Source organism: Lissotriton vulgaris, chromosome 10, assembly GCF_964263255.1.
Source record: "Lissotriton vulgaris chromosome 10, aLisVul1.2, whole genome shotgun sequence".
Classification (NCBI taxonomy): domain Eukaryota; kingdom Metazoa; phylum Chordata; class Amphibia; order Caudata; family Salamandridae; genus Lissotriton; species Lissotriton vulgaris.
In genome coordinates this window covers 259,598,410-259,620,247 of record NC_141698.1, presented here as the reverse complement: position 1 = coordinate 259,620,247, position 21,838 = coordinate 259,598,410, and the positions used below count along the sequence as shown (strand labels likewise).

At 47.5% G+C, this 21,838-nt stretch overlaps 1 non-coding gene across 1 annotated transcript; it reads right to left on the bottom strand.

The window, feature by feature from the left end:
• Nucleotides 1-1,795: 1,795 nt before the first annotated feature.
• On the bottom strand, nucleotides 1,796-1,929 carry LOC147685074 (U8 small nucleolar RNA). Its single transcript, XR_015300766.1, has one exon. It is a non-coding gene; the product is annotated as a U8 small nucleolar RNA (small nucleolar RNA).
• Nucleotides 1,930-21,838: the final 19,909 nt, after the last annotated feature.

The following is a 21,838-nucleotide window of genomic DNA, read 5'->3' as shown; positions in this document are numbered from 1 at the left end:
AAACCTAAAAATACCCCTGTACCCCATAACCCAAACCTAGCCCTAAACCCTAAAAATACCCCTGTACCCCAAAAACCAAACCCAGCCCTAAAACCTAAAAATACCCCTGTACCCCAAAAACCAAACCCAGCCCTAAAACCTAAAAATACCCCTGTACCCCAAAAACCAAACCAAATACCCCTGTACCCCAAAAACCAAACCCAGCCCTAAAACCTAAAAATACCCCTGTACCCCATAACCCAAACCTAGCCCTGAACCCTAAAAATACCCAAAAACCCAAAACATATACCTCAGTACCCCAAAACATATACTCCTATACTCATACTTATTTTTTTTTAATTACTTAAATTAATATATTTAATTTATTTTATAAAAATACATAAATTAATATTTTTATTTATTTTTAATATTAATTAAATTAATTAAATAATGTTAAATAAAATATTTAAAAAAACGTACCTATACTTACGTTGTAATGGCATGCGTTGTAATAGTATCTGCTATGTAATGACATGCGTTGTAAAGGCATGCATTGTAATGGATCCTGCGTTGTAAAAGTTGCGATGTAATGGTAGTGCATTGTAAAAGTTGCGTTGTAACGGGTGTTTCCCATGGAACTCATCTGTGACTTGTAATATCTTTATAATGTACGGCAGGGAGTACTATGTCCCTTATAAGACATGCAGACTTCAAAATGTCCAGAATTCCCTGAAGAATTTTTGTTCTGGATTAGTAGAAGCTGTGTTTCGTTTTTGGGCAATAAAATAACCCCAGTGGCATAAATTGGTGGTCAGTTGTCATATTTTTATTCCAGTCAAAGGCCTTATTTGCTCTGATACCTCAAGGTTTAATTATTGGGCCAAGGAAGAGGGATGCAGAGGTAACATCATACCTGTTTTGTTTCATGTTTCATGTCTCATGATTGGGTGCCTTTAGCTTGGGCGAGCTGAGCCCAGGCACAGGGCGCCAATTTTCTGGGGGGCGCATGGAGCTGTGTGCATTAAGGTTATGCCAACAGCAGCATCCTTCTCGTGTTGCTCCAGCCTTGTCCATGCCTAATCGTTTCTGTCTGATTTGCCAGGGTAAAGTGGTTTTAGTCCTTCATTATCATATAGCATTAGCCCCCTTGCTTGCCCTCTCTTCACCCTCTGACTCCTGCTGGCACAAATCCACAAAACCGTCCATCATCTGTGCTTTAGGTGAGCTGGGGAGGGCCGGATATGTTTGTGTTCGGGTGGCAGTCCCTGCTCATCTAGGTACTGACCAATGGACACAAAGGGGAGCCCCTGCTGCCTCAATTAATTCACTACCTTCAGCAAGGGTGCCAAAATTAGCTCCACACACGCCCAGTGCGCTATGTTGGCAAAGGCCGGCTCTGGGTGCAAACCTCAAGTTTAATAACTGGTGCGAGAATAGGGCATTGTGGGGTGGTAGCTTTTCTTTTTTTTTTGTGCAGTTTCAAATAGCGCAACCTCAACCCCAAGGCATTGTAGCGCTTTATATACGCGGCAGTTACATTAAACAAGGTCACCTTCGTTTGTGGGGAAAGGAGACATTAATTTGGTTAAAGTCGATAGATATCGCATCAATACCAATACTAAATCCAAAACTGGCTGTTAAGAACAATTTGCCACCATCAACTAACTAAGAATCGAACTATTATTCGCTATAGGGAGAATATTTATATGCCAGCAATGTTTAACCACACAACAAAAAGTTACTTTGAAACTAATGTTAGTTGTAACATATGTAGCTTCTGTCTGTCTTTAACCATATGTTGCGATCGTCAGTGAAAATCAGATAAGAGAACCGAAGGCGGTTGTTAGGCACCTTCGATCTTGAGTGAGTAATCATGAACTCATCCCTCTCCAATCATCATTTTCTGTTTCTCCCAAAGGAGTAACAGGTAAGGATCAACCTCACTGACGATACTAATTTCGTAAACGCAAAAAGTACTTCAGATGAAGAGACCTTAAGAAAATTAGTGCAAGCAAATTGACATTCGACATCACTCTTCATTGTTTAGCCGCAGTCTGAAAAGTATATATTTTTTTCATTATCGTTATGCATAAGCATCGAAGAGGTTCAGCAAAAATGCTTCTCTCCGGGTTCCCATTAGACGGCGCGATTTTTATTTACATATATTAGCATCTCAAGTAGCCTGGGACATCAATGGGTACTCTTAGCCCAACTGCGGCAGCCATGTTACAACTCAGAGAAAGCCATTCACCACAACAGAGAACGGTCCGGTAGGTTTGTTTTGGAATTAGTAATTTTAGTAGAGCTTACCTGGGCAGCAAAAAGCCTGTCTTGCAAACTTCTAAATATAAATCATTGCTAAATTACATTTTTCGATTACAATTCGGGTTCTAACAAAAGTTACTGACATACCTATTTTGATATTCTCAAATACAGACGGATTCATCGATAGACGAATACTAGAAACAAATCGAAAATTCACGCAATGATTTCCCCCTACAATTGCTTTCAATGTGACTTTTGAGACGCAGCGTGTCGGAAAGTGGATTTTGATGTGTTCCTTCTCTGAAAGCCTACAAACCGTCTGTGCGCATGCGCAATGAAAGGTCCCTACACTATTTTGTCCTCTGCTTACTCGTGTGCTCCCGCCTCTTGAAAATAACATTTCTACAAATATTTGAGAACAGTAGACACAGATCGTTAAGCACCCTCTTCTCATATATGTTTTGGGTGCTTTTACCTGTTTTTTTTCGAAAGAAAATATGAAAAACCCGTGGCGTAACGAAACTTGAGGGGGGGAGGTCGGGCAGCAAGGTACCCGGAGGGGCCCCCCTCCGGGCTCAAACTGGAGCACTCAGGCAAGGGGACTGCTGAGCTGGAGCTGCAGGGTTTATGTCATGCCACTGAGATGGGGTTGAACGAATAGCTTGTGATGCTCCTTCAGCAGGCTTCTTCAAACTGGGGGATGGGTCCTCAAGTGGTTCGGGGAAGGGGCATGTTTTTTATTTATTTATTTATTTATTTATTTATTTATGTATGCAATTTTATATAGCGCGAACTTTACCCGAAGGTGTCAGAGCGCTTCACAATAGGAACAGAAATGATACAAACTGAGAACATTACACGAGCAACAGATCGCGCAAGAAATCATTGTCCACATCTCTTTTTAGGAGCAAGAAAGGCCACTTTATTTTAGGACAGGTGCATCATAAATTTCATGAACACATTTCATTATTTATTTATTTACATAATCCAACTCTACAATGATCCTACGAAAACTAAATACCAAAACCCCGAACGAAACTCCTGCCTACTACCCCTAGCCTACCCAACGCTACCCTTCAGGATGGCCAACCCGCTCCAGGCTGCCCACCCCCACTACCAAAAACCCGCCTCTAAAAGAACAAAGGCACCCATCCTAACAGTGGCAAGCTACAGAAAAAGAGCAGCACCTAGAGCACCGCAGAAGAAAAAACCCCCCACCCAAAAACGAAAAGAAAAGAGGGAGGGTGGGTGGGGCAAAACAAACCTCCCTACTAGCCTCCCGCTACGCAGTTCCCAACCGCCAGCCTGTCTCCCTTATATCTGCTCGCTAATCAGTCCCCACCTGATTTCCTGATTCTCGCGCGAACCTACCCAGGAAGAGACCGGCTCGCGCCTGGCTCTCCCTGGGTCCCCGCTCGCGCAAGAAATCATTGTCCACATCTCTTTTTAGGAGCAAGAAAGGCCACTTTATTTTAGGACAGGTGCATCATAAATTTCATGAACACATTTCATTATTTATTTATTTACATAATCCAACTCTACAATGATCCTACGAAAACTAAATCCCAAAACCCCGAACGAAACTCCTGCCTACTACCCCTAGCCTACCCAACGCTACCCTTCAGGATGGCCAACCCGCTCCAGGCTGCCCACCCCCACTACCAAAACCCCGCCACCCAGGAAAACCTTTAGCGTTTTCCTGCCCCACCTAAAGGACAGGAAGGAGCACACCACAATTGTACCTGAAGAACTTTACTAATCAAATCCCTGAGCTCTAAAAGGTAAAAAGAGATGCCCAAAGCAGATAGATGCACACCGTCCCCACAAAATAGATGATGTTCAGAGACCTTTAAATGATAATGATCCAAACAGTAGATACCCAAATGATGACAAAAAAGCCGCATTGTCCTGTTCACTTTCCTTCTAGCCTTTTCCAGGGCGGAATGGTTCCTCGCCCCACGCCATTGCAGACGAGGCACAAACTCAGTCCATATCAGCATGGTGCTCACCCATGTGGTTTTGATGATTTCCAGGTCTTGCTTCATTAGTTTTAACAAAGTCAAACCAGAGAGAGAAACCAAGTCATTCTCGCCCAAATGTAGCACCAGGAGATCCGGAGGGCCCCCCAAACACTGTGAAACCAAAGCAGCCAAGGCGGGAAAAAGCCCACCCCAGCGCATGCCCCCCGTTCCATGCCAGGAGACTTCGTGTGTCATGCTGTTTAGACCAAGTGATCTCCCACAGAGCTGAGTGGCAGCGGCTAAAGCTGCTCGTTTAACAAAAGAGTGCCCCAGTATCCACACCCTCCGTTTGCATCCGGCGACTGATGGCCAAGGACCTAGGAGAAAAAGAAATGTTAGACAAGCAAAAAATGCACTATTTTCTCACATATTTCTCACAGCACTTGGAACGCCAACGACCAATGCGTCGGATCTGGGACCAGTCCCACCCCAAACGAGCGGCCTCCGTCGCCGCACCAATTCTGAATGAATGGGTACCAAACTGAACAGGATCCTTCCCCAAGCGCAACAAAACTTTGCGCAATACAGCCAACAATTGAGATGCCACTATGGGACTACCATCCACATGACAAAATATAGACCCCTGAAGAAAATGTGGAGAGGACACAAACACTTCCCATTCCCCAACCGGGCAACATGCAGAGACACCACTCCTGCCAAGGAACACCCACTTACCCCTCCCCAACTGGTCGGTTTTGGATGCCCTCAGCCACAGCCGCACCCTGTCACTTTCCAACACCACCTCACTGCTGGTCATGCCTACCCTGCCCCGTAACCCCAGCAATTCTGATGCCCGAAATGCCCCAAAGAACAACCAAATGAAACACAAACGAAATTTGGCACACTCAAAAGCATCATGACAACACACCTCCAATTCCGGCAACAACAACTGAAGCAACTCAAAAGTCACTGGCTGCCGGAGCTGCGGACCACCAGCCCGAAGCCTAGCCAAACCTTTCAACACTTTACGAACCAACACCCCCCCAACCGGATCCCTCCCCCACCAAAGCTGCCCATAAAAAGAAATCCCAGCCAACTTGCCAGAAATGGTAGTGGGCGATAGTCCTTTGTCTGCTAAATGCAAAACAAACTGCAAGATGCATTGTTCATCAGACCAACCAGCCCTGATCGGCCCCACCAAATCCTTACCGAACTGCAGAAACTCATTCCATGCCTTCACATAACCTCGCCTTGTGGAGTCAGCCACCGAATTTTCTACTAATTGGTGAACCCTCAATCCCCCAGGTCCCATACGTACTGTGGGATCGCTGTTGGTTCCAGGTCCGCCCCAGGAGCTAACTTGCGGAACTCGGACCACTGAAATCGAGACAAAGAGTCAGCGATGCAATTAGAAGTACCAGGAACATGCCGTGCTTTAAAGACAATATTTAATTGCAGACACCGCAGCATGAATGCGCGCAGGAGCCGCAAAACCCGCAAATCGCGAGCCTTCTGGTGATTGACAAGATGTACTACTGCCAAATTGTCCACATGAAACAAAACTGAGCGATTCTGAAACTCATCCCCCCACAGATACAAAGCAACCAGCAGCGGGAAGAGCTCCAGAAACGCTATGCTACGACCCTGTTCCTTCCAGTGCGCCGGCCAGCCGGCCGCGCACCACCGACCTTCCCAAAAAATTCCGAAGCCATGAGCCCCCGACGCATCAGTGAACAACTGTACTTGCCACACCATGTCCTCATCCGCAAAAAACAAGGACACGCCATTGAACTCCTGCAGAAAACGAAGCCAGACAGTCAGATCGGCACGCACAGCGGTGGTAATGCGCACCCGATGATGGGGAAGGCTCACACCGGACATGGACAGACCCAGACGTCTGCAGAACGTCCTGCCCGCCCGAACAACCCGACAAGCAAAATTGAGGTACCCCAACAGCTTCTGAACAGTTTTCAAAACGACTTTCCGCTCCCCCAACACCAGATGTATGAAATCAGACATTTCCTTCACTTTAGCCTCAGGCAATCTCGCCACCATAGACAGCGTATCAATTTCAATCCCCAAGAAAATCAGGGACGTACAGGGACCCTCAGTCTTGTCCGGCGCCAAGGGAACACCCAATTCCTCCGCCAGAGCCTGAAAGCTGTTCAAAGCCGACTGACACTGCCCAGAGCGACCTTCCCCAATGAAAAGAAAATCGTCAAGGTAATGACAGACCAGGATGTGGCCACTAACAAAAGTGAATCGCCACTGCAGAAAGGTACTGAAAGTTTCAAAAAGGGAGCAGGACACTGAACAGCCCATGGGCAACACCCGATCTACGTAGAAACAACCATCAAAATGCATGCCCAACAGACTGAAATCCCAAGGATGGATGGGCAATAGCCGGAAAGCCGACTGAATGTCGCTCTTTGCCAGCAACGCCCCAACACCTGCCGTGCGCACGAGCCGTAAGGCATCGTCCACCGAAGCATAATTGACAGTTGAGTCAGCCGGATCAATGAAGTCATTAATTGATGTACCCTCGGGCCAGGACAGGTGATGGATAAGACGAAACTCCCCTGCCGCCTTCTTGGGCACCACGCCCAGGGGTGATACAATCAAGTCAGGCAGAGGACAATTCACAAAAGGACCAGCAATCCTACCAGCCGCAAGCTCGGCATCCAGCTTCTTCCGCACAACATGGGGACTCTCCTTCGCAGACTTCAAATTGTCCGACCACCTGCCCACCCTGGGTCCCTGATACCCAATCCGAAACCCAAGTTTGAAACCCCAAGACAAAATCTTAGCGGCTTCAAAATCTGGATAATCCACCAGCCAGAGATCAAGAACCTCCTGCCTAATAGGAGTAGGAGCCCTTGTAAACAGACTGTTGTTGCTGTCCCCTACCCCCGGAACCTCGTCCCTGATCGCCCAATCGCTGTCCAGGAAAGCACTGGGTGAGGGCATGCTTCCCTCCACACTGCGAACACTCATGCTTGTACCTACAAGCTGGCCTGTTACAGGAACCCCGGTTAAAATGCCAGCATGTGCCAGAGGCGGCTGATTGACCTCGGCCCCAAACCCCCGCCCCAGACTGAGCGGGGCGAGCTGAAAAGGGCCGATAATACACCGGCTGCCCGCTAGCCGTGTGGGTCGTAGCAGGCGGATTCGCCGATGCCATCCATTGCAGCCATAATTTGGAATCAACCTCACCCCACGAACGCTCAGGGAAAGCGCTCATGCGGGCCCTGAATTCGTCATCATAGGACAACCATGCAAAGCCACCAAAATAACTGTGAGCCTTGCGGACGACATCTGCATACTTAAACATATCAATTGCCTTCTCAGGATGACGTTGACAATAAACACTGGCATAAATAAGAAAGGCCGAAGTCCAATTCTCTATAGACTTCGGAACACGAGGCCTCCGAGCCAGTTCTAATTCCTCCTCCTTCGACCCTTCTTTTGCCTGAACATCTCTATGGAGAAGTCGAAAAACATCCACAAATGCCCCAGACCATATCAGATTCTTCGTTTTTTCGGACAAATGAGACCCCAAAGGCATCCCCACCCCAGAATAAGGCAACTTTTTCGGTAGGATACTATCCTCCGTAACCCTTGGGGCAACCACCCCACCATCCCCTGCTGTAGAAACCTCTTTGGCAACTTGCCCCATAGAAACATTCGAAATTACAGGCCGCTCAAGCCTCGGTGCCAGAGCGACTCGCTCAACCACAACCCCATCACCCGTACCAATAGATCTTGTACTCTTAACAGGGAGACTCTCCCTAGGTTGCCACACAGACCACCACCCATCCTTACCTCTCGGTAACTGCTCCGACTGCAGTGTGACAGCCCCACGATCCTTCTGAGAAGGTCCAGACCTCACTGCCCCTCGTACACCTGCATGGTCCGCTCGAGACTCCTGCAAAACACGAGAAACAGTGGGTTGCCCCAACCCACCCCCCTGGGCCCGTGCTGCCAAAAGCCCAACAGCTGTGTCTCTCAATTCCCCTTCCTCCAAATCCTCATCATGGAAACTCCCACAGAAAGCTTCATCAGAAAATACAACTTGGTTACTGCCGCTGGGCATAGCCCCATCACCAATACCCCCATCATAAAACTGCCAGTCAATGGGCTGAAAGCTGTGTACATTGAAAGCTGTAGAAGAGCTATCCGCTCCAGATAGCCCCCCTGTAGGCCCACCACTGGAAACAGCCGTGTGGACAGTTCCCGAGCCCGTGGACGCAGCCGACAGCCGCCCAGCCGAAGGCGCAGAATGAAAACTGAGGCCGCTCGAGCCAGACAAGGAAGAGGACCCAAAAACAGGCTCCCCTAAAGCGAATTCGCCATCACCCCCCGAGGAACGACCCGCCGACGCCAAACCATGGTCACCCCCCGACCCAGGCTCAGGACCACCCAAAAGACCACCCGGCCGACCCCTAGGAACCGGGAACAGAGATGGGCCAGTGGCCGGGGGCGCCCCCCTTTGCAACAAACCCCTCCCACCAGGAGCCAGGGGCGTGGAGGTGGTAGGCCGTAGGCCAGGCACACCGGTGGCCGCCGACTTGGTGACCGGGGGTGGCAGCCCGCTGGGTGCAGCACCCGCAGAAAGAACAACATGAGCAGGGGGCGGGGCTGCAGGGGGGGGGCAGGCCGGCAGCGCGGCCGTAAGGGGCCGGACATCAGCCCCACCCAGTGGTGGGGGGCCAAAAGAGAGGTGAGGAGCAGTACCAGGCCCCGTCATGGCGGGGGAGAGCAGGAAACATTGCCCGTTCAGCCACAGGTAAGGAGAGGCCCCTTCCGGCAACTGCGTAACCGCGGAGGAGGGGACAAAAGTCACCGCTGCAGGGGGGGGGTTGCACTCGCCCAGGCATATCCAGGCTCTGCCCTCGCTTGGGCTTAGGGCCCGCCTGAGGCTTCCCCGACTTCCCCTGTACCAGCCCGCCGGAGCTCGGAGCCTGCCGGCCCACCGAACGCCCCCTCCTCCCCCCGGGCGCCCCACGTGTACCAGCACTAAAAAATGGTAAAGCACATACCTGCTGGAGGGCGCCCGGGGCATCCGGCGGGGGTTCCACATCAACGGCGGGCAAAACAAGCCCAGGCCCGTCTGCCGGCATGGCCGCCTCGCCGTCTTCCTCCTCCTCCAGGCCCGGCGATAAACAGGCCTCCACCGCCCTGGAGACGCCCTCCGACGCCTTGCGAGGGGGGCGGGCCATGCCGACCCACGCCTCCGCCGGGACACCCGGCCGTAGTAGGCCTTCACGCCCCGCCTCACACAGGATTTGCACAGCCCTCCGGACCTCCGCCGCTTCCTCCATGACCCAGGACACAAGGTAAACCACGAGCGCCGCAAAACAAACCTCCCTACTAGCCTCCCGCTACGCAGTTCCCAACCGCCAGCCTGTCTCCCTTATATCTGCTCGCTAATCAGTCCCCACCTGATTTCCTGATTCTCGCGCGAACCTACCCAGGAAGAGACCGGCTTGCGCCTGGCTCTCTTGCAGAGGCATACGTTACGTTACATACGGTAAAGTGATAATTTGAGCAAACAAGAATACATGAGGTAGTAAAAATTGTGAGAAACCAAAAATACATGAGGTAGACAAGGTAATTGTGACACTTGTGAGCAAACAAAATACATGAGGTAGTAAAAATGTGGGCTACCAAAAATACATGAGGTAGTAAAAAGTGCACAGGAGGAAAAAGTGACACGTGTGCAGGCTACAAGAGAAAATAGAGTATAATTTGCGGTATAATACTGCAATATATGTTAGACACTCAAGCACAAGAACAAACGATTACGTAGGCAAAAGTGGCACTTGTGCAAGTATCAAAGGTAAAAAACATGTGAGAGGAAGCAAACCGTGTGTTACAGGGGCAAAGTGGTGAGTGCAAGTTGCAAGAGGGTACCAAACACAAGTACATGGATAATACTGCAATAAAAGGCAAACACTCTAACCGCAAGAACACACTGGGAAGGCACTTCCATGGACATGAGAGGTAGAAATTTTCAGTAGTGGGAGATCTTCCTTCAGATAAAAGAGAGTTACTTTTGGAGGTGTCTCTGGAGGAGGAGAGCTTTGAGGTCCCTTTTAAAGGCCTGGGAGGAGGCGGTGGTCCGGAGCTGAGGCGGGAATGAGTTCCAGATTCTCACTGCGTTGCCTGAAAAGGATTGGGCCATCGTTCTTTCCTTCTTGAAAGTGGGAGGTTCAAGCAGTAGATTCTCCGCATTGCGTGAAGGTCTAGAACCTCCAGAGAGTTTCAGTTTATTCGCCAGGTAGCGAGGAGAAGAGGAGTGCAGGGCTTTGTGGGTGATACAAGCGGTCTTGTAGATAGCTCTAGCCTCAAAGGGAAGCCAGCGGAGGGTAGATAACATCGGTGTGATGTGATTGCTTCTTTTGGCCCCATAAATGAAACGAGTTGCTGAGTGGAAAACAGACTTAAGTGGGGACAAGTGGGATTTGGGGAGGCCAGTAAGAAGAGAATTGCAGTAGTCGAGTCTGGAGAGGACCAGTGCTTGCACCAGGGTTATAAGATCCCGCTCCGCGAAGAAGCGACGGATTCCCCAAAGAAGGCGCAGTTGGTATCGAGCTGATTTCGCAATGGAATTGATGTGGGGAATTAGATTGAGTTTTTTGTCTAGTATGACACCAAGGGATTTGGCGCTGTCGACAATGATGGGTTTATTGTTTAGTAGATTCATCTGATCCATCCATGATTGAACCGGGGGAGGAGAGAGTGAGGAGGAGAAGAGGAGGAATTCAGTTTTGGAGGGATTCAGAATCAGTTGATGAGTTGACATCCAGTTTTGAATGGAGTCGAGAGTGGAGCTTAGGATGGAGAGATCGTGAGTAGAGGCAATCTTGAGGTAGAGTTGAGTGTCGTCAGCATAAAGATGATAGTGAATCCCGGATTTACTTAGGAGATTTCCCAGTGGTTCTAAATAGAGATTGAACAGTGTGGGAGCAAGTATCGAGCCTTGGGGAACACCTTGACCTACCGCCACAGGAGGTGAAAGACTCTTCGCTATTTTGATCATTTGGGATCTGCCAGAAAGGAAGGATGCAAACCATTTAAGCACAGTGCCCTCCATGCCCATTCTCTGTTGAAGAATATTGAGGAGGGTGTTGTGATTGACAGTGTCAAAGGCTGCGGAAAGGTCAAGGAGAATTAGAAGACAGGACCCCCCTGAATCGAGTAACCTCAACGCGTCATCAACCACTTGCAGTAGGGCTGTTTCAGTGCTGCAGTTTTGGATGAAGCCGGACTGACAGTGGTCTAGAAGATCATTGTCCTTGATATGACAGGAGAGTTGTTTTGCTACACATCTTTATGTGATCTTCGCCAGAAAGGGAAGGTTAGTGATGGGGCGGAAGTTGTTGAGGTCATTCGCATCAGCAGTGGGTTTTTTCAGAAGAGGGGTGACCTGCCCAGTTTTGAAGGAGGCAGGAAGGGAGCCTTGCCAGAGGGAGAGGTTGATCAGAGTGGTCCAATAGGAGAGGGAATGGGTATAGAAGTCAATGGCAATGGCACTGGGGATAGGGTCAAGAGAATGGTTGGATGGCTTCGTTTCTCGTATGCACCTGAGAAGGGCATCTTCAGATATGGGGTCAAAGCTCTGCCAAATGGCTATGGATTTGCGCTCCTCTGGAGGGGTAGGATGAGCGACCTGATCCACAAGTGATTTCACTTTTTCATCGAAGAAAATAGCAAAATCCGCTGCTCTCTTTGTAGAATCATCCACCTTGGAGGTTGGGGGAGAGCAGTTAGGCATTTTGATGAGATCGAATAGTTTTTTGGGTCTATTTTTGGCGGAGTCAAGGAGGGTTTTGAAGTGTGTCGCTTTCCCAAGGAAGATGTGCTTGTGGTACTTAGATCTTGCTGAGCGAAGCTTGGCCAAATTGTCGGAGGAGGGCACTTGCCTCCATTGTTTCTCCAGGGATCTTAGCTGCTTCCTTTCCTCATAAAGGGATTTGTTGAACCAAGGTGCTGAGGGAGTGGGCCTTAACCTTTTGCTTTTGAGTGGAGCGACTTTATTAATTTCAGCTGCAAGAACTATGAGGCTTTGAGATGTGAGTTCGTCAACATCTAGGTTCGGGTCGAGCCTTGGAAGAGATAACAAAGCTGATTCACAGAGGGGACCGACATCAATATTTTTAGCATCCCGGAACCATGAGATGGCCCTCTTGGGTTGGCCAAGAGTTATAGAGTGTGAAAGTTGAAGAGAGAATGGGATGAGGAGGTGGTCAGACCAATCTACATGAATTGGGGTAGTGGTAGAAAGCATGCCTGCTTTAGAAATAACGAGGTCCAGGATTGCGCCCTTAGAATGAGTTGATTCAGTGCAGTGTTGGATAAGATCGTTAGTAGAGAGGAACGTGGCCAGTGAGTTCGCAGAGGAGTCTTGCGGTACTCCCCAGTGGATATTGAAGTCACCCACGAAGGTCTGATTGTCACTTCGCGAGTATTGGTCGCTGATGAAGTCGGTGAGTTCATCCATAAACGAAGGCCCACTACGAGGCGGGCAGTAAATGACATGTAATCTGAGGGGTGAACGGTGTTGCAATTGAAGCTCAAGAGAAAGGCATTCAAAGGTTTTGGAGGAGCTGTTAGGAGAGGCCTTGAGTTGGAGGGTGTTTCTAAAGATGACTGCAACACCTCCCCCCGTGTTGTCAGTTCTGTCATTCCTAAGTAAAGAGTAGCCTGTGGGTAATAGGAGATCAAATATAGAGTGAGATGTATCTTTGAACCAGGTCTCTGTGAGGAAGAGCAGGTCAATATTATGAAGGGTGATGGTATCGGAGATTTCAAGTTTGTGTTTTACTGCAGATCTGCAGTTGTGAAGCATGCAGCGCAGCTCTGTCAAGACTGTTTTGGTGACGGGGGCACTAGGGCTCTGAAGGGTGATCGGGATATTGTACTTATGAGGGGGTGCTCGGGGGGGTTTAGGTGGATGCTTTGTTCTGACAGAGGTGATGATCGGAATGGCGTAGATAGTGGGGTGCTAGGGTATGCCGGTTGAGGAGGGGTGGCGTTCAAGGGCTTGAGTGAGTTAACAGAGTTTCCCGACGATAGGTTAAGCTTGGCTGTACTGGGGTGAGGGGGCGAGGTGCATCTCGTGGGAAGTTGGGTCAAAATAAGAATTATGCTGAAAGCAGTGCTTTGTTTTAGGCAGTGTGGACAAATGAGCTGCACTCAGCCGCTCTGTAATGGGCGATCACTAGCTTCTTTGGCCAAAAGGTAGCATAATTTGACTGCAATGTTTGAATATGTCTTGTGTTTAAATAAGTCGAGACATATTTAAACATTGCCTATTTAATAGAATAATTGTGACAAATCTGAGAGGGCCCGATAAATGTAATTTCTTTATGGGGAAGGGAGGTACAAGATCACAAAGTTTGAAGACCACTATCCTACAGTGTGTTAGCTGGGCGAGGTCTTGCTAGCCCTACAAGCATAAGCTTGGCCTGTGATTAAATTAGGGTGACCAACCGTCCGTAAATTTCACGGACAGTCCGTAAATTGGACCTCACGTCCGTTGTCCATGAGGATCCCTTTTATGGACGCCTTTTGTCCGTAATTTTGGGCCTTTTAGGGAACAGAGCTGTTCCCCTCAAAAGGCCACAGCTCCGTGATGGGACCGCCTTGCACTCCTCTGAGCACAAGAGCAGCCCCACCCCGCCCATTGTCATTCTGTGTGGGGCTGATTGTCACATACAGAATGACAATGGGTCAGTCTGGGCTGGCACAGCAAGTGGTGGCCTCCTCCAGCCTCGGACCAGGGCAGGGCATTCTGTCACATTGAAGTGTAAAAACGCCCATGCTGCTGCTGAGTGAGAATTCAGTTAACCAAAGGAATGTGGTGAAAGAAGTCCAAAGGAATGGATTATAGTTATAGTATAGCAGCCATGGTTGCTGCTTTTTTTATTTTATGAAACTAACAACCATTGACAAAGCCAATAGTTCTGGCTTGTTGTAGGTGTAATGTTACTTGTTCTAGGTGTAACGTTAGTTGCATTATATATCTGGATGCAATGACAGAAGCAACAAAAATACCAGTTGGGCGGCACATTATATTAAGCACAGATTTTTAGCTTATGTAAATGTATGTATTGGCATTTATATAGCGCACTACTTACCCGTAGGGTCCCAAGGCGCTTCGACCGCTGCGAAACCCTTCCTGGCTTCCCTGAGAGATGGTCCCTTAATGGGTATCTGTTCTAGAAAGTTGTTCCTTCAATGGTCATATATATCTGTGGGCAGTATACATCAGATAATTCTGAGAAAGGTGACAGACTTATATAAACATGTTTATTTTGTCATAGTTTTTATTTTCATTTCCTTAAGTTTTTTTCATTTCAATTTCTCTAATACAAATTACATAATTCATCATAAATACATTTTACAGACTCAAAAAAAAATTTTTGGGTTTTTTAAAACACACATTATTAATAACACACCAAAAATACAAGAAAGAATTATTTATACACTGAAGAAATTGATTGATTTTGAAGAAGGCCACCTGATATTCAAGGACACAACTCAATTCACAAACAAACACACATGCATACCACACTTACACTACCAAAAGGGGAAAAAAGGGAAGAAAACTACGTATAGACTGACAAGTTCACAGGTTGTCAGGTTTTTAGGGTCTCAGAAAGACTTAGGACCCCCGCACATGATTGGTCGACGCGCGTTTCGGTGGATAACCACCTTCCTCAGGACCTTTTTTTTCTCTTGTGGGTCAAAGATATCAGGGGACAAGAAAGGCTAGGCCAATATGGATTCCTTGCGTGCTCAGTTGATAGATTTTCAGATTCAATATTTGTTAAAAAACACCACTTTTCATTGTGAAACAGGGTTCGATTACTTCAACCTGTTCAGAGACGATTATTTGTTCTCCAGGGAGTCAATTAAAAACTTTAAATGGCTGATGATGCCCTCAGTAGTATAAAATGTAATGGTAAGATGTGGTCTCAGTAGTTGCGGTGTCTCGTTATTTGCATAGACGCAGGAAACATTCCTTTATATGGCTAATGATCTGTTGCCAGTTACTGGACCGGGAATGGTGATAATGCTTTTCTCAGCTTGATGAATCTGACCCCATTCATTACACTGCATCCATCTAATAGCTGGACATGTGGGGTCTCGGGATGTATTCGGATCTTCCTCGGTCCTCGGCGGTGAAAGAAGTCCAAAGGAATGGATTATAGTTATAGTATAGCAGCCATGGTTGCTGCTTTTTTTATTTTATGAAACTAACAACCATTGACAAAGCCAATAGTTCTGGCTTGTTGTAGGTGTAATGTTACTTGTTCTAGGTGTAACGTTAGTTGCATTATATATCTGGATGCAATGACAGAAGCAACAAAAATACCAGTTGGGCGGCACATTATATTAAGCACAGATTTTTAGCTTATGTAAATGTATGTATTGGCATTTATATAGCGCACTACTTACCCGTAGGGTCCCAAGGCGCTTCGACCGCTGCGAAACCCTTCCTGGCTTCCCTGAGAGATGGTCCCTTAATGGGTATCTCCAGGGTGAGACCAGGCATCCCCGGCGGTCTGGTGGGGCTGTTAGTGAAGATGAGGCAAGCTAATGCCCAGAGTTGCCGAGTGTGATCGCTGATCAGAGTGGGCACCGAGGCGAGAGAATTATCGAGTCCGCTGACCCTGGTCCAGAAACCTGCCGCGCCGGGAATCGAACCCTGGTCCCGGGCCGTCCTCTGCTCTCGGGTCTGTGTTTTAAGCCATGCATTTTATTACATCGAACACCCTTTTTGGAGAGACCCCCCTAGCTTTTTTCACCCCACTTAAAGCTCTGGAAACAACACCATGTCACAGTCGCCTCAAGTCCAGGCACTGTGCATCATGCATGACTCATGCCTTCCACTTTTTCAGATTGCCTATGTGCAGGGGCATAGTGAACCCTGCCCCATCCCACCCCTTGCTTTAGGATCTACAGCGAGGGTGGAGTTCTTGATGGGCCTCATAATTAATGTGAAAAGGTGGGTGAGTAAGTAAGTGAAGGGATGTGTGGATGGATGGCTGGATAGATGAGTGAAATGATGGATGGATGAGTGAAAGGGTGGTGACGGATGAGTGAATGGGTGGATGTAAGGCTGGATGAGTGAGTGAATGGGCGGGTAGATGGACAAAAGGATAGATAGATGAGTGAAGGAGTGAAAGGGTGGATGGATGAGAGAAAGGATGGATGGATGGATGAGTGAAACGATGGATGAATGATCGGTTCAATGGATGGATTCATGAGTGGATGAGTTGATGGATGGGTGGGTGGATGCAAGGATTGATGGCTAAGTGAAAGGGGAATTGAAAGAGAAAGGGGGATGCGTAAATGGATGACTGAATGTGTAAATGGGTGGAAGGATGAGTGACTGGATGGATGAATGAGTAAGTGAAAGGATGGCTGGGTAGGTAAATGGCTGGATGAATGAGTGAATGGATGGATGGGTGGAAGAGTGGATGGATGAGTGTACAGAGGGAAGGGTGAAAGGGTAGATGGATGGATAATGGATGAGTAAAAGGGTGGATTGAAGGATGGATGTGTGAAATGATGGAAGGATACGTGATGGATACGTTTGTAAATGGTTGAATGTGGACATGGATGGGTACACAGATGGAAGGACAAAATAAATGGTGAAATACTGGATAATGGATAAAAGTATGATTACACATTGTAAGCCCCATTATCTTAAGCAACATTTCCTATACATTGACTTTCACATTTATATGAGTGATTGTCTCTATATAATATTTGTGTGTTGTAACGCACTTAAACACACTGCCCCACATACTTGGGATGAGTAGCACCATAGAAGAAATTAAATACACATGAGAGAGGGTCTATGTGAAGATGAGGGGCGCCATTGGAGGGTGGTAGCAAGGCCAGACTGGCCAGACCGGGCAGGCGTTTTCTCTGGGAGCTGGAAATGTGGGGCGGGTTTTGTTACCACAAAAAGACCTGCACATTTGCTTAAAGCTGCACGCATATTGACAAAACATGAAGTGCACAATTGTCTCAACCTAATATAAACTTATTTTTACTTGTACTTTAGTGGTTGTCTATTTACTAATTTTTTTTTTTTTTGTATGTTCTTATATAGCGCTCGAATCACCGGTAGGCATCTCAGCGCTTGCCTTGGGAACCCGTTCTGGCTTTTCCCTGTGAGATAGCCCCTACAGGGCATCCCAAAGGTGAAAGCCAGGCCTCCCGCCGCGGAGGGGCCGTTGTGGAGATTAAGCAAGCTTAATGCCCAGAGTTGCAGAGTGTGAACCCATGATTAGGGCAGGCACCGAAGCGAGAATTGTCAAGTCCGTGGACATTTGAGCTCAAGACCCTGCCGCGTCGGGAATTGAACCCTGGTCCTGGGTCTGACCTCTGCTTCAGGGTCTGCCTGCTCTAACCAGTGAGCCACACTTCTCCACTTATATTCTATTGCGCAACCTCCTCTGATGTGTCTGTAAAACGTACCTTTTGTCCTGAATTTTGACCTCCTGTCCTGAATTTTTGTCCTGAATTTTGACCCTTTGTCCTGAATTTTTACACTCACTGTCCTGAATGTGCACCCATGCCAGTTGGTCACCCTAGATGAAATAGCAGTGGGAGTGGTGGGTGTTCATTTCATGGTACAGATTCTCTTTTGGATGTTGTTTACAATGGCCCAGGGTGTGTCTTGAGCAGTGCCATTAAAGTAAATGACCAGGGACGCGGCTGGTCTATAGAGACAATGAAAGATCGGTGTGTCACTTATCTCTGCAACTGCTGTTGGCCACTGGGATAGGTGGGCTGGGGCCTACAGAAGGAGCAACCATGTTGGAGCCTGTAGTGGGCTTTTACTATTGCTTTTTGCAGACCTGCATGAGTCCAGACTCCACTGATTTTATCTACGTGGACCCAAGAAAGAAGCAAGGGTGTTTACTGTCAGAAGTGTTGTGTACTGGCAGGAGATTCAGGAATTGAAGAAAAGAACCCCGCAGCAGGATTTTAACAGAAAAGCAAGCAAGTTGGCTCCCCTTGAATCAAGCATTTTGCTTTGCTGCCCCTCCCTACCATGATCCATGTCCTGCCAGCCTCCAACCGCCGTGCCAGACTGAGCACTGCCATTGCAGCCACCACAGTCTATAGAGGAACACTCCCTCTGAGCTCAACCAGTGTAGCTACACCACTTTTCTAATGGCCCCCTCATATTATCATGCAAATTAAAGTATGTTTTATTACGTTTATTGAGCGAAATCATTTTTGGGGATATAAAAGAGTCTGAAGAGCATGACTAAAGGAAGGTTTTGAACATGCATGTTATTTTCAGAACTGTCCGAGCTCGAAAAGGTCAGTTCTGCACTCAACTTTTCAAGAAACTAAAAATTCCAACACAAACAAGGCCTACTGTGTAGACGTGGGCAAGCCACTGTGATGTCTCTTAGTGGGTACAGCTGTTGTTCCGATCATTTAACATTGATCTACCAGGAACGAATCCAGGCTTCAACTCGGCATTCTGTTTTTCCTGGCAAATATCCCTTCGTTCTGTGAGTGTTGTGAAGCACGCATGTCATTGGGCAAGGTTTACACTATATAAAACTGCAGAAAATGTAGATTCCACCTGTCACCTATGCTATAATCTCGTCCTCCAAGAACTAAGGCCAAAGCATTAATTAACTTTTGAAGTCAGATAATATACCTGCCTAGCGGCTGAATTGTACAGTGTGAAACAGAATAATTTGGGATCAATCCCGGCTTCCCTGTTTCACAAAATGTTGTGATCCTAGGCAAAGAGTTTTTTCATGGAGCCTCCTTTTAGTTCTTTATCACACACAAGAAGCACTTTGAAATACTAGCCTATATTGTTTCCCCAACTATAATAAGAATCTAGTCCAACAAATGGGTATGCTTTATCTCTGACTAGCTTTTAAGTGTACCGAGCGCTCAGAGCCGAGTGTTGTGCTGAGCGAACCCCCTGCAGCTGGGGCCCCCCGCACAGCGGGGGATGCGGGGGGCTGATACGCCCCTGTGAAAAACATCTATTACCCAGTCTCCCCACAACAAGCGGCACAGCCACGGCCAATCAGAACCTGAGGTTACCCCCCTATAAAAACCTCTAACCCGCAGTATTTGAGAAATCCTTCGCTTGAATCGACGCCGCAGATTAACCTTGTAAAGTCTACTGGAAGTTCGTAGAGCAACAGCTTTGTGTTTTTTTTGGTTTCTCTTTAGCATATATCAACTAATAAAACAGTTCGGGGCAGATTTGAAAAAAACTAAACTGCAGTGCGGTGCAGCAAGTCATTTTAGTGCATCGGGCTAGTTTTGAAGCACAATGATGCAACATATTTACAACAATATGTAGCATTCCTGTGCTTCCTCCTGCGCTGGAGCACAAACTGCTGCAATGCACCAACGCAGGCACCCTTGCTGCGTCACGGGGATGATTGTTCATGTGCAGGAAGGGTTCCCTTCCTGCACATAAACAATCAGAAACGGTGTTTTACAACTTCTATGTTTGCTGATTAGCACACATAAAACTTGCAAAATATAATTGTTATACTGATTATTTATGTGCAGGAAGAAACACCTTCTTGTACATAAACAATCACCAGAGGTGATTTCCTATTACTATATGTGCTGCAGAATACAGCAAGCATAGAAATGGGGAAAAAAGAGGAGAAATTAATACATTTTTCCTCGTTGCGCCTCCCTGCGCCTCCCCTGGGGAGGCACAGCATTAAGAGGCATTTCCAGATTTATGATTAATTTTAAATCTGGAAATGTGTCAGGTTCCATGGGTTGTGCATGGGAACACCCACAACAACATCCATGGAACGCCCCCTTCACTGAAAGTGCTGCCTGTAAAGGGGCAGTATTTACGAAGACAAAAAAAGTCACACAGGGTTTCTTTTTCTGCCATTGTAAATATGGGCCAGCAAAATGTGCTGCTGGTGCGTCACAAAAAGTGACACACTGGTTGCGCAAGGGGCTTGAAAATCTGCCCCTTCATGTCCTCAACTGAAAATCTGCAGATACGCAAAAAGGTGAATACAAAGGGACAGATTTATAAGCCCCTTGCAATACTTTTCTGAATGTATTCAGAGTGGACGTTCTCATGCAGGAAAGCCTCGTAAAAGTGATGTAGTGAAATTAACAATATTTCACTGCGTCACTTCTAGGACGCCACTGCGTCAAAACCTTAGACCTGCTTGAAGCAGGCTTAAGGAGTGACGCAGTGTAGTGAGAATAGGCCTCAAAATGCATTGCTGGAGTTGCGTTGTGCTTTCAACACAACTCCAGCAATACGTGACTTTTGGGCCAACATATGCTTCAGAATTTCTGACGAATCTGTCAATCCTTGCACGCCATGGTGCGCCGTATTGTAAATACAGCGCATCCATGGTGGCGCGAGGGTAACGCAGGCTGGTGCAGGGAAACTGACGTATCTCTACAGATGCGTCAGTTTCTTATAAATCTGACCCAAAATGTCAGGCGGCTCTAGACCTTCTCGCAATGCTGTCATTTATTTGCTTGAACTTCCAACTTTCAAAAAGAAAAGACTCATGGCACAATCCTTCTCAGTCAACGTGCCTAGTTTTTGGAACTCGCTACCTCCAACCCTTCCGACCACCCCCTCCTACTGGACTTTCGAAACAGATCTTAAAGCTCTTCTCGTCCAAAGACACTTCTATGATTAATTCACTTTATCCCAGGTCATGACTCTAAATGCCACATGTCACTCAAGAGTGCTCAATTTTTGTAAAGATGTTTTCTGTACTTTTATCACCTTATTCGCACCAATTTTTCACATCTTATAATCTTGAATGTATCTGTAACTTGTTATTATGTAACTTTTACCACGAGTAACTATAAGTAGCTGCACCTACTTCCATACCACTCTCATTCCTTATGTAATTTACTTTGTTCTTTCGTAAAGTGCTCCTACACCTCTGGGTGAAGTAAGTGCTATATAAAAATGCATAAATAAATAAATGCAAACAATGAAAGTCTGTTGCCCCCTGTTTCTAAGGTGTTCCATAACTGAACCTAATATTCTACTTTTGTTTTTAAATGTAATTTTAATTTAAATTTGGTGAGGAAGGGGGTGTGGCCCACAGGCTCCATCCTTGCTGTCTCCCCCACAAATATCCGGCACACAAATCCGGGACACAAGCCTGAAACCGTGAACCGGAGGGGGTGCTGAATCTCATCCAGGCATTCCTGTGTTGCGCAGAGGTCCATGGGCGAAGTTACGATTCCCGACAGATTGAGGCCTCTACACCCGCCCGAGCCGGGACCTGAAGTGCTGGTGGAGGCCGGGATTGGAGTGAGGGAGTACGGCCACTTTCCAGCACAAGAACGGGGTCCGCTCGGCCTACCCAGTGAAGACACTCACCTCGCCGTAAACATTCGGCGGACTTCGACCATCTCCTGGGCGGTGCGTCGATCAACGCAGGAGACTCCTGCTGGTGCCAGATTGCGGAACAGCTCAGAATCGGAGTGCCCTGGTGTCAATGCGGCAGTGATTAATCCTCCAACACTAGGACAGAGGCGGTAAGGAGGACCCGGGGGCTGCCATCTGAGTCTGGGGGGTGGCGCTCCTTTCCAAGACTTCACCACCCACC